At 46.7% G+C, this 17,350-nt stretch overlaps 2 long non-coding RNA genes across 10 annotated transcripts in view; one reads left to right on the forward strand and one right to left on the reverse strand.

Annotated features, from left to right (window-relative positions):
- LOC133493352 (uncharacterized) overlaps positions 1-17,350 on the reverse strand; it is a 46,624-nt gene that overhangs the window by 569 nt on the left and 28,705 nt on the right. For 2 of the 7 annotated variants that reach the window (XR_009792955.1, XR_009792954.1), the window contains 13 exons: positions 6,707-6,810; positions 3,323-3,499; positions 3,130-3,251; positions 2,977-3,057; positions 2,872-2,897; positions 2,628-2,771; positions 2,474-2,521; positions 2,243-2,399; positions 2,110-2,171; positions 1,837-1,991; positions 1,672-1,751; positions 1,495-1,572; positions 1,326-1,399 (listed from right to left, as the gene is read on the reverse strand). This is a non-coding gene — a long non-coding RNA (uncharacterized LOC133493352). Of the gene's footprint in view, positions 1-1,031; positions 1,112-1,325; positions 1,400-1,494; positions 1,573-1,671; positions 1,752-1,836; positions 1,992-2,109; positions 2,172-2,242; positions 2,400-2,473; positions 2,522-2,627; positions 2,772-2,871; positions 2,898-2,976; positions 3,058-3,129; positions 3,252-3,322; positions 3,500-3,718; positions 3,757-3,875; positions 6,262-6,706; positions 6,811-17,350 lie in introns of those variants that run through there. The other 5 variants (XR_009792960.1, XR_009792957.1, XR_009792956.1 and 2 more) reach the window with 5 other exon arrangements.
- Positions 980-7,456, forward strand: LOC133493353 (uncharacterized). Of its 3 annotated transcripts, XR_009792962.1 has the most exons (6): positions 983-1,118; positions 2,221-2,415; positions 2,521-2,795; positions 3,312-3,556; positions 6,291-6,427; positions 6,971-7,456. It is a non-coding gene; the product is annotated as an uncharacterized LOC133493353 (long non-coding RNA). The 3 variants fall into 3 exon arrangements; XR_009792963.1 differs by lacking the exon at positions 2,521-2,795 and having other exon boundaries at positions 6,971-7,450; XR_009792961.1 differs by lacking the exons at positions 2,221-2,415; positions 2,521-2,795 and having other exon boundaries at positions 980-1,118; positions 6,971-7,441.

The following is a 17,350-nucleotide window of genomic DNA, read 5'->3' on the forward strand; positions in this document are numbered from 1 at the left end:
GGTATGGGAGCAACAATAACTTGTTTTGTAATCATTTATTTCTCCAGCAGGAAATTTAAAAAAAAAAAAAAAAAAAAAAAACTTCAGCCATCTGCAAAAACTGAACAGTCTCCTCGTCACCATTGTCATCGTGAGGGAGCCCGGACGTGGAAAACAAAGACACAAGTCAAGCCTTTGGCAGCAAATTGTTGTTTGCAATGAAACTTACAAGCAAAGAGGACGTGCAACTTGTTTGTTTTTCCCCCCAGCGACTGAGTCCTTGCAGGAAGCTGAACATGTTCCTCAGCCTGTGGAAAAACATTTGGGCCAAAGAAATAGTTCACAATTGCGGGGAGCTTTCCGAGCGTACCGACAGGACTCCTGCTGGCTCGTCAAGTTCCTTCACCTTGTGGATGGTCCTGCAGATGAGGAAGAGGAAGGCCTGGACGGGAAGCGGCCCTGCCTCCAGCGTCAAAACGGACATCTGAGCATGGTGGACAGGAAGTTGATCACGATGCCATTTTCCTCCCTCACATCAGCTACTTGCATTCATCAAGTGTCTTTGCAATAGATCAAGTCAAACCTTGACAAAGCAGATCATGAAATCAGTCCAACGTGCTTGGGGATGCTGGACTCTGGTCCCCCGACGGGCCTTGAAATTAACTGCAAGACAAGGACAATACATTTTCTTATTTCATTAAAACGGCATTGCGGCTGAATTGAATTTGTCACTAGTTTGCACTCTTACTGCAGGTTTGGTGGAATTAGAATGAGAGGTTTAATGTTTAAGGCATCCATTTTGTGCTGTAGCGTGTCAACCTCAGCGGAAATGACAACGGCTCAGCCTCGTGCAGCTTGTTCCTCTCGCTCCACTGGATGATGGCAAACAAAAGGCAGTCAGGACTGGACACAAGAGAAAGATGTCGGGATTGGTTGCTGCAAGTCATCTCTGGTGCCCGGAGGAGGGGGGGAAAAAAAAAAAAAAAAAGTAATTTCTTGTGCAGCAAATAGTTTTGACAAGTTTAAACCTGACTTTCTCAAACTAGTCTCACACTTGTTTGCAGGCAGCTCCAAAGTTTGGCTTCGTCACCTCATGTGGTCCCTCGCGAGATGATGCAACATTCAGGCTAAGCTAAATGGTATGGGAGCAACAATAACTTGTTTTGTAATCATTTATTTCTCCAGCAGGAAATTTAAAAAAAAAAAAAAAAAAAAAAAACTTCAGCCATCTGCAAAAACTGAACAGTCTCCTCGTCACCATTGTCATCGTGAGGGAGCCCGGACGTGGAAAACAAAGACACAAGTCAAGCCTTTGGCAGCAAATTGTTGTTTGCAATGAAACTTACAAGCAAAGAGGACGTGCGTTTGTTTTTCCCCCCAGCGACTGAGTCCTTGCAGGAAGCTGAACATGTTCCTCAGCCTGTGGAAAAACATTTGGGCCAAAGAAATAGTTCACAATTGCGGGGAGCTTTCCGAGGGTACCGACAGGACTCCTGCTGGCTCAAGTTCCTTCACCTTGTGGATGGTCCTGCAGATGAGGAAGAGGAAGGCCTGGACGGGAAGCGGCCCTGCCTCCAGCGTCAAAACGGACATCTGAGCATAGTGGACAGGAAGTTGATCACGATGCCATTTTCCTCCCTCACATCAGCTACTCGCATTCATCAAGTGTCTTTGCAATAGATCAAGTCAAACCTTGACAAAGCAGATCATGAAATCAGTCCAACGTGCTTGGGGATGCTGGACTCTGGTCCCCCGACGGGCCTTGAAATTAACTGCAAGACAAGGACAATACATTTTCTTATTTCATTAAAACGGCATTGCGGCTGAATTGAATTTGTCACGAGTTTGCACTCTTACTGCAGGTTTGGTGGAATTAGAATGAGAGGTTTAATGTTTAAGGCATCCATTTTGTGCTGTAGCGTGTCAACCTCAGCGGAAATGACAACGGCTCAGCCTCGTGCAGCTTGTTCCTCTCGCTCCACTGGATGATGGCAAACAAAAGGCAGTCAGGACTGGACACAAGAGAAAGATGTCGGGATTGGTTGCTGCAAGTCATCTCTGGTGCCCGGAGGAGGGAAAAAAAAAAAAAGGGACCAGAATTTCTAAAAGCAGATGAAAGCTCTGTCGTACCAAATTTGACGAGATGAAACTTGATCCAAGTGCTCGAACTGCTGCATTCACACCAAGTTGAGCTTGAAGGAAGGAAAAACATTTGCTCAACATTGCGACGTGTATTCACAGGGTGGGACGAGTGTGCGGGTACCGGCGCAAACATTGCAAGCCTGTCTCCAACTTGTCAGGCTTCAGCACCTTCCGATGTGGTCGTCGACAATGCGACATGCGATTAAATATTATTGGAATTTGCTGATGACGGTCACCATAACCAGCTTGAGTGCGTCGACCAATGTGCCGTGATCTCCCTGGAGAAGGCAAAAAGTGAGTCAAATATGATCCCAACCGCTTTAGAAAAATTATGTTATTGAATGTGACTTACATTTTTTCTTGGGACTGAGCACTCAGGAGGTTGTTGATGTGCTTCAGCCTGCAGAAAAACAAGGAGACGTTTGAGGGCCAAACTGAACACTCCAAGATGGACCAGTCAACTGCTAATTTGGGTTTATTTTCAAGTCAACAGAATTGAGGACCACCTGCAGTGATGTAGAACAGTCTTTGTCCAGCAGGTGCAGGATCCAGAGGAAGAAAATGAAAAGAAATGTTTAAATTTGCATTTTTCTCTCCTCCAGAGTGTGTGTTCCCCCCGTCTCCAGAACCAGCATGACCTTGTGACGTTTCTGAAGAAGCCAAAAAGAAAATCTGTGAGCTGAACATTTTATTCAATCTCTGTTTTGAGATGAAAGGTCCCCCCCCCCCCCCGGCATTCTTCGCACTCACAGGTCGTTGAACATGTTCCTCAGTCTCTGGAAGAACAAAAGAACCCATTTGAGGACTCAAAAGTGAACACGACAAGATGGACCAGTCAAGCTGCGAGTGAAAGACCTTCTGAACATTCATGTAGAACGTCAGTTTGCCCAGCAGGTCCAGGATCTTTTTCCACGATGGCACGTTCTGGAAGCCTCCCTGCACACAGTCCCAAAAAAAAAAAAAAAAAGTTCTGAAAGTTGATCACGATGCCCGGGTTCCAACACCTACCAAAGTCAAAGGAAATCCTCAAAACCACTCGGTCCAAGTTTCTCCAGGGCACCACCTAGTGGACACGAAGGGCAATGAGTAACTTCCATTGATGGCGGTCCTGATTGCAGTTTTGGTGGGAACTGCAGGAGAGAAATATGTTAAAAATGTTTCTGAATCTCGACCTCCATTTTGTGTTTCAGTGCACTCAAACCCAGCGAGGTCCAGTTCCTTCCCGCAGCATCTCGGTCCTCAGGCGGCGCCGCATAAAGTCGAGGTCGTCGTAACTGCACACAAAAGCGGGACGTCGAGAACTTTTCGCATCCTCACCGCTGGACGTCAATGCGGTTTCGGGTGTTCCCACAGGAACGTGAAAGTGACGCAAGCCGGGCTGACCCGGACCAGAAAAAGAAAGAAAAACATCATGAGCAACGGGGATACTCGCTCGGTAAGCATCTTTGAATAATGTCGAGTTGCACTCAAAATGTCAAGAAGAAGTCAGCCTGTTAAAAAGGTACAGAAAGTCTCTTTGAATCAAGTTGACAAAATTAAGACGAAACCGACAACTAGTCCTTGTTGAATTGAGAATATCCAAACGTCGGGAACGTACCTGTGGCCAAACGGACTCGTCTCCAGATGGCGGAATGACTTTAAGGAGAGTGCAAATAGTTGGTAGTACATACAACAAGCACAACATGTTCCAAGCACGCTGAAAAGATGAATTAGTCGGCAAAGGACTTAGCGAAGTTGGCAGTTTGCGGACTGACCCGGTGGAAGCGTGCGGAGAGCGCTGACGACGTGATGCTGTCAGCCGGCGGAGAAAGAACACGCAGGCGATCAGTCGCGGCTTAAATAGCGTGCAGCTGCGCACGTTAGCACACCTGCCGCTGTGTTGTTTTTTTTTAAAAAACTTTATTGAACAGAAAGAATAAAAAAGAACAAAAAAATAAAACGTTTTGACTGAAAAACCCGAAAGAAGACGTCTAAAGGGAGAACCCTGCGGGTTTCGAACCCAAACCGCCAGCAACCGAGTGCCTGTGACAATCCTGTGAGCTAACTTCACATGCTGGTTTTTTCCACTTTTGCTCGTATTTATTCCACATGTGGACGCGAGGCCCAAGGGCAAAAGCGGACGTCGTACGATAAATGCGACCCCCAAAGCCAGTTTGGATGAATGGAAAATGGTCAAGTGGTCAAGGACCTCGACTCATGTTTAGGTGGGTCCGGGTTCGAATCTGACTTTGTCCTTCAATCTTTGTATTTATGCGTTCATGAGGAGCAGTGAGGCTCGAACCCAGGACCAACTGAACCCAAGCCAGAGTTTTACCCCACTGAGCCATTTTCTCTGAATTTTTGCACGATTTTTTCGTCATATTTATCTTCAACTTCCATGTGCACAAAGGATAAATACAACCTCCAAAGTAAGCTTTGGTGAGATGAAATGGTCAAGTGGTCTAGAACCTTGCCTCATGTTTAGGTGGATCCGGGTTCGATTCCTTCGTCGACCTTCAATCTTCGAATTTAGAGGTCCGTGTGAGGCTCGAACCCGAAACCCTCAATACCGGAGGCGGGCTTTTACACCACTTGACTATTTTATCCGAGTTGCTGCGCAGATTTTTTGGTCATATTTGTCTTGAACTTCCCTGCACGTGAAGGATAAATCCGACCTCCAGATCAGTTTTTGTCAAGTCAAAATGGACAAGCGGTCTACAACCTTACCTCATGTTCAGACGTATCTCGGTTCAATTCCTTCTTTGTCCTTCAGTATTAGCATTTATGTAGCCATGAGGACAACTGAGGCTCGAACCGGAGACCATCAGAACCCGAGGCAAACTTTTACACCACTCATCCATTTAATCTGAGTTTCTGCACGATTTTTCGTGTCATATTAATTTTTACTTTCATGCACGTGAAGGATAAATACCACCTCCAAATCGTATTTGGACACGCCAAGATGGTCATGTGGTCTAGGACCTTGCCACGTGTTCGCGTTGACTCGGGTTCAGTTCTATGTTAGTCCTTCCATATTGGCATCTATGCGTCCATGAGGGCAAGTGAGGCTCGAACCGGAGACCACCTGAACCCAAGGCGACGTTTTACACCTCTCGACTACTTTAGCTGAGTTTCTGCGCAATTTTTCGGTCATATTTATTTTGTACTTTCATGCACCCGAGGGATAAATACAACCTCCAAATCCAGTTTTGGTAAGCGGGTAATGGACAAGCAGTCGAGGACTTTGCCTCGTGTTCAGATGGTTGCAGGTTCAATTCCTTCCTTTGCCTCTCTTGACTGCCCTTGAATATTTTCACTGGTGCGTCTTTGTGAGGCTCGAACTGGAGACCAACTGAACCCGAGGCGGAGTTTTACCCCACTAAACCGTTTTTTCCGAGTTTCTGCGCAATTTTTTGGTCATATTTATCCCTGAGCAATATGCCAGCAAAGGATAAATACAACCTTCCAGATCAGCTTTTCGACAAGCCGAAATAGTCAAGTGGTCTACGACTTTGCACCATGATGACGTTGACGTGGGTTCGAGTCTATCTTTGTCTTCTATATCTGCATTTATGAATCCAGGTGAGGCTTGAACCCAAGACCCTCGAAACCGAAGGGAACGTTTTACACCACTGAACCGTTTTGTGTGAATTTCAGCAAAATTTTGCGTAATAGTTGTACTTTCCTGCACACGAAGGATAAATACAACCGCCGAATAAGATTTGACTAGCCAGAAAATGGTTGAGTGGTCAGTGAATGTGCTTCATGTTCACATGGATGTGGGTTCAATTCCTTCTCTTTCCTGTTATTCAATAGTTAAACTTATGTGTGCCTGTGGGGCTCGAACCCGGGCCCAACCGAACCTCTGTCGAAGTTTTAAACCATTTTGACTCAGTTTCCGCGCAACTTTTTGGTCATATTTATTTTGTACTATCATGCACCCGAAGGATCATGCTATGCCAGTGTGCCGTAGTGGTCAAGTGGGCTCGAGCTTGGGCTAATGAGCGTGCGGGCCCGGGTTCAATTCCTTCTTTCTCCTTCAGTATTTGCATTTATATGCCCATCTGGAGAAGTGGGGCTTGAACCCGGGACCACCTGAACCTGAGACAAAGCTTCCAACCATCAGCTGCGCAAATCTTTGGTCCCATTTTGTGTGTAAATACAGAGTACATCCTGTCGTTTGTGCACAGATTGGCTGGCGGGGTGGTCTATGACTTTGTCTGTGGTCTGGAGCAGTCTGGGTTCGAAACCCCGGTTGTCTCAATTGGCGCAATTTCAAGAAACAGGCCCTCGAGAAGGAATCGAACCCGGGTCACCCGTGGCAAAGGTAAAGGCTTAAACCATTTGGCTGTCCTGGTTGTTTGTCGTACTGAAAATATGACAATGTGTTAGTGTCAGCTAGTCAATTTTTTTTTTTTTTTAGTTGCTGCAATCATAAGCGCACTGGTGCGATAAGTCAGACTTTCGCAACTCTACCACCGTTTGGTTGGTTGGGCTTTTGGCGAGGAATTTGGTTTCAAATGACTTACGGTTAGAATCCCGCTTTGATCCCAATTTTAAGTCATCAATTGGTCATCTATTCATTTGACACACCGCTCATCCTCACCGGGGGTCGCACGAGCATCGGCCAGGCAGCCCAAAGTTCTAGCGGAAATGGCGTGAGCCATCTTCAGTTGGCGGTTCTGGGACTTTGGCTCGTACGTCTTCCACCTGCACACATCGAGTGGTGACAATCGGTGCTTCCATTTTGGCAAACCACGTTCGATTCCAGTTTTCTTGCAGATAATCGTTCAAGCATGTTCAAAGGGAATTCAACCAGTGACCGTGAAGGAATGTTGTTCCCCCTCAAAAAAGGTTTTTCTTTTGTCAGGTGGGAGTCGAACCCAGAGCCACCTCCTGCGCGGCAGCTCCGTAGTCCACTTCACACGAAGTCGACGTAGAACCTCCAAACAGCTCTTGGAGTCAACCCCTGGCTGCAGTCGCTACTTTTGTCCACGGGGTGGCAGTATGTCACCGTGTGTCGCACTTTCATCCGTTTGGCCTCAACTTTCACGACTTGCTTTCCACACTCCAGCATTTATTTCTGCTGCGCAATTTATCATTGCTTAAAACAACAACACGTGGGCTTTGTTTACACAGCGAATGACAATCGCCTTGAAAAATTGCCATGACCAATAAAGCAACTCAAACAAGCAGTTCTGACATTCATTCATTTTTTTTTTTAAGACTTAATTTTTTTTTTATTTTCTCACGAGTATTGGCAAGAATATTTTTATCGTCACATTGAAGTATCCATAGTTTCAATCAATTTTCAAAATAAAGAATTTTCTTGCTTTATTTTCACATTACTCATGGAAACATTAACTTTTTAATCTATTACCCCACGCCCAATGCGTTTTTATAATTTTACTTTGAGACTATTATTATTGTTATTACTGGCAGGCAATAACTTTTTCAATCAGGAAAAAAAAATCAGTTTTCATTGATTCATTTTAGACATTTCTAAAACCACTACTATTAATTGAAAAGTTCAGTTTTTCCGACCTATGAACAATACAATTTGTAAAAAAAAAAAAAAAAAAGTCAATTGTAAATACTTTTGTGATTTTTTTAAGACTAAAATGAGGAATGAAAAGATGGACAACTTCAAAAAAGTATGGTCTCATCATCCCACTTGCCGCAGCCTTTTGAATAATTGATCAAGACATAAATGGATCCTCTTCCAGATGTTTGAGCACCCCTTAATCAATACTCATTCAGCCAATCAATAACTGCTTGGGTCTTGATTGCAAAAAAACTCCCAGGAAAACAAACAAGTACTCTACATGTGATTGTGAAGTATCGCAAAACGTCCAACAACCCTGCACAAATACATTTTGTATTTTTTTCCCCACTTGGGGGGGGGGGGGGAGTTGTATTTCTGTAATGTATTTTAAAATCGCAATATTATGACTATATTGAAAATTTTCAACTTCATTCTTATATCACAAACATCCTTATTTTTGTAAAAAAAAAAAGTTTAATCTCATTAGCCTCACAAGAGAATTGGCTGTCGTGTTTAACATCTTGTCACGATAAAATATTTGCAGACATTTTTTTTTTCCCATTTGTGTCACTCAGTCAAAAAGAACTTTTTGCAATAATTATTTTTACCCGGCGTTACGATGATGAGCTTGCCAAATCTGAGCCAAAGGCAGACTCGTACGACTATTTTGTATTTTCTATTTTTTAAGTGAAGCCGACGCCTGACAACGGAGTTTTTTGTCCGTTTGTCAGCTTGCCCCGAAAGGATGTAAAGTTAAGCATCCGAGCCGGCTGGAAGAAAAAAAGAAAGTCGTTGCCTTCATCGATTTGCTCGGCCATTGCGGAATCGGCGACCTTCAAACAAAGAGCGCCATTTTCTACCGTTGAGGGCGAGGTGATAAACGTTAACGAGGGGCGTCGCCGACGCAGTGATTGTTGCGCTTGTCTGACAAAGACGACAAAAGGTGACGTCGTGCCGGCAAACGACCCGGGAGTTGACCGGCCAATCAGCGGGAATTGTGGGTGGGTGAATTGCTCCGGGATTTGGATTTTGACAAAATGGTCACGACGCCGTTTTTCGAGTGAAGACCCGACGCGCCCGGCAACAAGGAAGCAACTTCAATTCCTTCTGCTTGTCCGTCGGATCAAATGTGCGCAAAGGATGAAACTGGTCTGGAGAGCAGGACTACGGCTGCAAAAGGCCACACGGTAAAATAATCCTCACAAAACGAGCGGACGTCCGAGTTGGAACGAGATGTGCAATTAAGTCCCGCAAACTTCAGCGCGAGGGAGGCGAACGCACCTGCCGTCTGCGCCGAGAGAAAACGTGCAAATCCTAGCTCTTTTTTGAGAACTCAAACCCGGACGTCGATCATCTCGACGCGGATGCCGGCAAGCCGCCACTGCGACGTGACAGCTCGTCCGGTCTTTGATTGGACTCGCAATCTCATCTTTTATCCAACCCCGACCGATGCAGTCATCCCAGTTTGGCTGGCTTGCTCCCGACAACGACTACAACTCGTAACGATAAAGCGGTTTTGTATCGCCGTTATCTTGATCTAAAGACACAAAGAAACTATAAACGAATCCAGGTGAAGATTATCGGCCCGAAAACTCCCCTGAATCGAGCATTCCCGACCTCCAGACGGACTTTGCCCGGCTTAGGGAGAAAGCCTGCTCTAGGAGTTCCGTGTTTTCACGTCCCAGCGGTTGCAGCGGCGGACCTCTGGGACACCGTCGGCAGCATGTAAACAAATCTATAAATTGCTCGATGGACGGGTTTTGAGCAAAGATAATTTTCAAAGAGACCTTGGCCTGCTGCTATTTTTGGATTTCGGGTTGGGAGAAGTCAGCCAACGCAACGCAGCTCCCTCGGGAGGAGGCGCGCGGTGCAGATCGAGCGAGGGTCAGATTGACACGGCGTGGAAGGAGGTGCACTTTTCAAATGTCACTTTGGCAGGAAGAATGGCGGGAAAGAGAAAATGCTTTGGGGAGGGGGGGGGGGGGGGGGGGAACCGAACCATTTGACATTTGACAGTCATCCCAAATACGACAGCTAATGCTAATGCGACCCTCCATCAAAATCTGGATGATGGCGGCACTTCAGACCACAACGTCAGGAAACGTTTCCACTATTTCTACTTTTCACCCCTTACAGCACCGCAGAAATAAGTCCAACTAACAAAACGCACCAAAAGACGGGCCCGGCGTGATTTCGCAGCTCCGAGCCGGGCGTCCTCGCAGCGACGCGCGATCGGTCAGCAAAATCCGTTTCCCCAAACACATCGATCACAGCCGGTCCGGGATGTCGCGGACCTTCTACCTGGCATCACGGCGGCCGACCCCCCCCCCCCCCCCCGGCCCCGTCGTGATTGATGGCGCCGGCGGTTGTCTCGCTTCATCGCGGATGACGCGGAGAAGCCGCCAATCGGGCGCGCTAAGATTGTGGGGAAGGATCCGCAAGATTTACGAAATCAGAGCTGGACGGGGTGGACAGTTTGTGGAGCGTTAGTCAAGGAAAGGCCTCCAGAAACGCACCGTTTGGTCCGAGTTAGTCAGCCCGTCTACAGTTTGGCTTTTAAGCCCCCTTCGGCATTGATTGTTTGCGCTTAAATAAACATTATTGACGAGTTTGGAGTGCATTCAAATGACCTCCGCTTCTTAGCCGCCCACCATCGGGACTATTGGCGAGCGTACAAGTAGGGAGCGGGCTCGCGTCTGTCATGGCCGCCTCAACCGTCTGGCCGCCGTTGACCTGAGAAACAATCAGAAGCTCGCCGGTCGTTAAGGGGACCAGAGATGAAGATGACGACGACGAAGATGTCGCTCGTCCAAAAGCGGCAAGGGCTGCGCTCGGGAAGAATCGTTGCCTTGGTACGAGTACCTTTCAGTTGTATTTCATTTTGCGATACAATATTAATAGCATTGAGCAATTTTTTTCTTTTGAGGGTTGTGTTAAAGTTGAAACTGCTTAAAGCCTTTAACAATACAGTCGTGAACAATTGTAATCCACTGTGCTATCATGCACAATTCAAATGTTAAAGCGCCAGCGTCATGACAATAAACATTCTAAAATAGTCATGAAAAATACATATAACATTCACTTCAAAGTCCATACGGGAAAATAAATATGAGCTGAGAGCGCGTCATCCATGCGCAAAGTTGCTTAAGTCCCATTCGACATCCAAGCGGCAGCCATATTGCCTGCATCCTCTGTTCATGACGTCACACCGCGACATTCGCCATTGTAAAAAAAAAAACACGCTGTGGCCCCTACTATGGGACACGAAAGCTCTTTTCGAATCAAGTGAAGTGACCGGGGCAATATTACTCTGTCGTTTCGAGCCAAATTTAGATGATATGAGGATCACTTCCAACTAACAGACTCCCAGACAGTATGTAAGAGCCAGCCTGGCCGAAGCAGTGTTCGGCGAAGGCGCCAACACTGACTTACGTGCGTGGATCTTTTGTAACATTCTGAGAGGATTACGTCCCCCCCCCCAAACTATTATTTTTTTTATTAGTGGCTGTATACACACCTGTCATTTGGAACCCACAAAGCTCTCATCCTTTGCACCCGTGCAATCCATTTTTCACTACAAACCAGCGAATCCATCATCCAAGAGTGTTCGAACAATGTCCAGCAATAAAACGAGCCGGCATTTTGGCTAACACGGAGGAACAACGAGCTACCTTCCCGCAGGTAAAACTAATAGAAACATACGACATCGACTACTAATGCAACTTCCTGCTTCTTCTCCAAAACAAATCCCTCGAGAGGATTTTCACGGCGGGAGTGATAAAAAGCCATATGTCAAAATCATGTTGTGTGTTGCCTTTTTATCATTAATAAGATACTAAAAATCATGCATTTCATGACAGTGGACCTGCACTGAAACATAAAACAAGACCAACAATTCAATAGAATCCATTTCACAAGTTAAAAAAAAAAAGTATGACTAAATAAATTCAATGCAAAAGTAAAAAAGTTTTATAATGTGCTAAAAAGTGAATTCTGAACCAAACGAAATACATTTTGCACAATTTGATCATTTCATTCAGCGATTCTTTCACATACCACTAGAGGGAGCCCACACGCCGTTGTGTCCCAACTAAATGAAAATCCCAATCGAGTGATTTGAGATTACGGAATTTCAAACAGAACTGCGTGTGTGTGTGTGTCGTAACTATGGGCCTTTATAGCCCCGCCGGGAAGCCTCGCGCATTTAAAAAAGAAATCTGATGGCCGAGGTCGTTCATCTGGGAGTCAAAGCACCCCCCCCCCCCCCCGTACCCGAACGGACTTTCACCAGTGACGCGTCATTAAGCCTTGAATTGACTCATTGCGTCTATAAAGCTGATGTAGCCGTCTGTCAACGGGCCGGAGGGGCGACGGGACGCTGACAAATTGACGGCGGGAGGGAAAAGGTCACCTGGGGACCCGCAAATGTGTTTTACACGCGTCCCTGAAGACAAAAAAAAAAAAACACGAATGCATATGCGCTGCTTTTGATATGCAAATATAGCCACACAAAATATACTCGGGCAGTCACTCAGTTATGAGACCAAACTCACAAAGCTTTGTTAGCAAAAGTACCAAAAACAAAAAAAGCGAGCACAGAAAACATCAAAAAAACAACTCAACCTGACGGAAATGGCGTCGGCCGTTGTCGCGTACCGAGACGCCAACTGGTTCTGGGACGCATTTGGCTCATTGTCACGAAAAGTATTCACGGCAAACTGCAGTCGATCCACTCCAAAATGACTCCTGAATTAACATGACGACTTCTGCCTGGGGGTGGGGTGGGGGGCTGGGGGGGAACAAATGTTTATCTAAAATGAGAAGGTTATGCATTGTCCACAATGACTGCCGAGGGAAGATACTGCAATTGGGTGAGAAAATACAACCGCCCCCCCAAAAAAAGACGCTTTTGCTGCAGAGTGATAAAGTGGAATTTTAAGCTCCGACTGATCCAATCGTCTACTTGAGGACGGCGGGCAAAGGCACACAAAGACAAGAGGTCCAATCAAGTACAACAAAAAAATGTGCAGATATGCAAATAAGACCAGCTCGCAGCTCGGCGGCGCCGTCCACCAGGTCCGATCGGGACGTCCACTGGCGGCGGCGGCCACCCGCGTGACGCCAGAGGGGGAAGCAGCCGGAATTACTCGGGCCGCGTTCAATATCCGAGCGCCGCTTGCGCACCTTCCTTGAAAAGAACGTCCAAATTGGAAACAAAATAAATAAAAAAAAATGAAATTGGGGAGATTAGACTTTCTCCAAGCTCATCAGAATTCTGCTCCCAGCGGACATAAACACGCATTTGCACAAATGCCGCCTTTAAGTGGCGACCTTGACGCCGGAGCCTCAAGGGCGTCGGAAGCGTGCGTCGGCGCCCGCTCGGCCCGACCAAATGAAGTCTGCTCGAACGGCGCCGCGTTTCGTAGTCGACGTCGATGCAGTGCGGCCGTGACTTCCTAGTTTTCAAAGTTCGGAGCAGTCGTCCGGTGGACTCGATGCGGCCGCCGACCCGTTTGGCGCTTGCTTCACTCGTCAAAATGCAATTCGCTGGACCCGCAAAAGTCACAGAATCGTCAATTGATGAGCAGGCCCACTTTCAAACCTTTGCGCCCGTCGCCAAAACTTTTCCGCATCTCAGTTTGGGTCTCGCAAGGATGAAATATTACTTTTTGTCAAGTAAAAAAAAAAGCTCTGTAATCTTTGAACGTCAGGATTGTTGTTTTGTGACCCTTTAAAAATCTGAAAGTGAATGATTCAGCGTTATTTTTCTTAAAGGTCAAGTGTCATGAAATGGATGACTTTTAGTATGTTATTAATGAAAATGTTTTTTTTCCCCACCACAAAACGTGATTTTGACATATGGCGTTTTGTAACTCCTGCCGTGAAAATCCTCTCGAGGAATTTGTTTTGGTGAAGAATCAGGAAGTGACGTTAAGGGCAGAAGTGCACTCAGGCGGGCTCGTCTGTTTATACTAGTTTTATCTCTTTGTTCCTTCGTGTTAGCCAAAATGCCGGCTCGTAGCGTCGCTGGATATTGCTCGAACACTCGGGAGGATGGATTTTACCTTTCATAAGTTTCCGAGAGACGCGGTTCGTCGTGAAAAATGGATTGCACGGGCGCAAAGGAGGAGAGTTCGTGGGTTCCAAATGACAGGTACGTGTGTATACAACTCCTAAAAAATAATAATAATAATAATAATAATAGTTTGGGGGGTACCACGTAATCCGTCTCTCAGAACGTAACAAAAGATCCGTGTACGTATGATGTATCCGGGCTCGCCGGCGAAGGCTTCCGCGTCGTGCATATTGTGTGGGAGTCTTCTAGTTAAAAATGATCCGCATATCATCTAAATATGGCTCGAAACGATCGGGTAATATTGCCCTGGACGCTTCACTTCACTCGATTGTGAGATGTTCTATTCTTCGATAAGAGCTTCCGTCTCCCACAGTCGGGGCCACGGCGTGTTTTCAATGGCGAATGTCCGGGGTGATGTCACGGGCAGGAGATGCCGCCAATATGGCGACCACTCGGATGTCGAATGAAACTTCCGCAACTTTGCGCATGGATGACGCGCTCTCCGCTCATTTTTTCTTTGCATATAGACATTGAAGTGAATAATGTTAGATGTATTTTTCATTTCAATATCTTTTTTAGAATGTTTATAGGGATGACACTCGACCTTTAAGAACAACACAAAATAAAATCAATTGATTTAAATGTCGACGACAAACCGGTTCACAGAACAAAAAGTTTTCTCAGTACTTCAATCAGCTGTTCTCAGAGTTTTGTATACTTTATTTTATTTTTTTGGAATCCCAGGACGCCTCCCGTCAGTCAGTCCCATCCAAACAACCGCCGCCGACTTTGGAAGGACACTCCGCAGCACTTTGCAGTTTGTTTTGAGCGGCCCGAGGCTAATCGGGATTTTGACGCCTTTGGCGCTGGCGGGGAATTGACCAGATGGCGCAACAGTTATTACATTAACTTTATTTTAGTTGGATCCCCCCCCCCACTCACGCTTCAACTGTTCAATGTTTTGAATAAAACATCAAATTCCTGAAGCTCCCGTGCGTACCAGGGTCTGAATACCGGGAGGCGGACCACCGCCTCCATGTGTCCCATCCATCTGTTTCCCGGTGAGTCGGGGAAAGGGGGGAGGGACAGGGGTGGGTTTGGTGGGGGAGGGGGGGGCACCATCCGAGGCCTCAATATGCGAGCCTGCAGGGGAGAGCGAAGGAGGGTCACCCGATACTCCGCCTGCGTTTTCTCATGAATGAAAGCATTCATAACGGCCGCTCAACGTTATTATCGATGGCTCCCGGACGGACGAGGCGACGCCCGTTATTTTGATCGCGTGAGCGCAGGTCAGAGGCGGGCACTGCGATCCGCGGGAAGTGGGGGGGGAACACGCCGTAATGTCCGGGCGGCGTCGGCAAGACGGAATGGCCCCTTTTCAGCCGTCATTAGAGAGGAGGCAGCGGGTCAGTCGCTTTGGGGACGGATGGTGAAGCGATGTGACGATTGTGCGGGACACGGGCGGGGGGGGGGGGCAGACATATTGTCAGTGATTACAGGAAACTGCCCGTTCAGTCATGGAGAATGTGTCTTTGTGTGTGTGTGTGTGTGTGTGTGTGTGTGTGTGTGTGTGTGTGTGCACAATTCTACAGTGTATGAGTGAATTTTTACAATTTTTTTTTTTTTTTTTAAATTTGTGTTGAGAGCGGAAAACCGTGCCAAACAATGACCGTTCATATAAAGGACAGTTTATAAAACAGCGCTGAGGCCGGCCAAGCTGTACGGATTAGAGACAAGAAGCAGAAGTGGAGGTGGCAGAAAGGATGCTGAGGTTCTCGCTCGGAGTGAGCAGGTTGGAGAGGATTAGAAAGGAGCTCATTAGAGGGACCGGCAAAATTGGATGTTTTGGAGACAAGGTCAGAGAGAGAGCAGACTTCGATGGTTCGGACGTGTCCAGATGCGAGAGAGTGAACATATTGGAAGAAGGGTGCTGAGGATGGAGCAGCCAGGCAAAAGAACGAGAGGAAGACCAAAGAAAAGGTGGATGGATGTTGTGAGGGAGGACAAGAGCGCAGTTGGTGCTTGAGAGGAAGATGCAGGAGAAAAAGATGACATGCTGTGGCGACCCCTAAACGGGACAAGCCCAAAGGAAAAGAAGAAAATGAGTGAAAATTAGAATTTGGGGTGAAGTTGCACAAGTTGCAGCAAATCCGTGGGAAATATTTGAAGGATTGGAAATTTTCCACGCTCGAAAATGCAACAGAGCGCATTCACGCCTTTTGAATTCATTTCAAACGATATCCAAACAAATTGAACGAGTAAGTGGCGGCGCCGCAGTATTTACCATCGGATGACAACTGCCGACCTTGGCTCGCCTTTCGACGTGTTCATGTTTCATAATTCCATCTCAGGTCAGGAAATAAAAGCCCCCGACTCGAGCCCGTCAGGGCAATTAGACAAAAGGGGGGGGGGGTCCGCCCTTTGAATCTACCCTCCCCGTTGATGCATTCACGGACTTGGGCCCTTTTCCCTTGAAGAGATGATAATTAAAGGTTCTGCGGGACGGCGCCGGGGCTAATCCCGGGCCAGTAAAGGCCGTAACACTCGGCGTTATGAGCTTTAATTGCTATTGTGCCATTTACATGATTAACAAGCGGTCCGGGCCCGCCACCTAAAAGCACTCATTCCTCCTGGCAATTCATTAAAAAAAAAAAAAAAAAAAAAAGCGGTGCAGAGTCTAATGAAAAGAAAATGTGTGCATACTATAGTGGAGTTAATGTCCAGAGATCATATTTGCTACGATTCAATTCACTGATTATCCATCACTTTCATGGCCTTCACAGCTCGGAGGCAGCGCGGCGTTTTATGGCGATGTGTGCTTTAGCGCCGATTCCGCCGACGGATAAAAGGAACAATTTCCGCTCGGCGTTAACGCAATGCGATGCCAGATGACTTTATTTAATGAATATCTAAGAGGCACGAGGAAAGGCCAAAGGCCGTCCTGGAGATTGGCTCCGTCTACATTTTGGGGTTCCGTATTCAGAGCACGCGACGTTGACTTTTGAAATATTTTGTTTTCGGGATTTTCATCTGTTTGTAAGCGGCAACCAATTTTTTTTTTGTTTTTTGTAGTGGTCCCACTCCCAGCATCTCATTTCCTCAAGTCCAGTTGATAATGCGGCCGCCCTTTCTCTGATTTCAGCATGTAAGATCCGTCAGTCTATCAGCCTCGGCGCTCCCGGGACCGCAATTACCCGGACGCTCCCTTATCTGGGGCCCCATTCTCAACCCACACGCGGCGTCAACAATCATCCGCCCTTAATGAATTCACCCACATTATTTGCCGTGTTTAATGGCCCGAGACCCCGAGGCGCTATCTACAAACGAGCCAGACCTACCTGGGACAATCCGCACTTCAAAGAGCAAAGAGAAAAGAACGCCGCTATCCGCGTTTCCGGCGTCAAACCACTTTCGACTCACTGCTAACAAATGCAATTGAAATTAAACTTTTTTTTTTTTTAAACAGGTTGTAGAGGAATTAAGACGTCTTCCCATGTGCGAGGGAGGGGGGGGGGGGGCGAGTAACCACGTCACAGCGCACCAACAGCAGCAACGCATTTGGCATCCTGGCACAATAAAGCGCTCGGAAGCATTCATCCATCCATTTTCTTCACCGCTTATCCTCACAA

This window comes from Syngnathoides biaculeatus, chromosome 20 (genome assembly GCF_019802595.1).
Source record: "Syngnathoides biaculeatus isolate LvHL_M chromosome 20, ASM1980259v1, whole genome shotgun sequence".
NCBI lineage: Eukaryota > Metazoa > Chordata > Actinopteri > Syngnathiformes > Syngnathidae > Syngnathoides > Syngnathoides biaculeatus.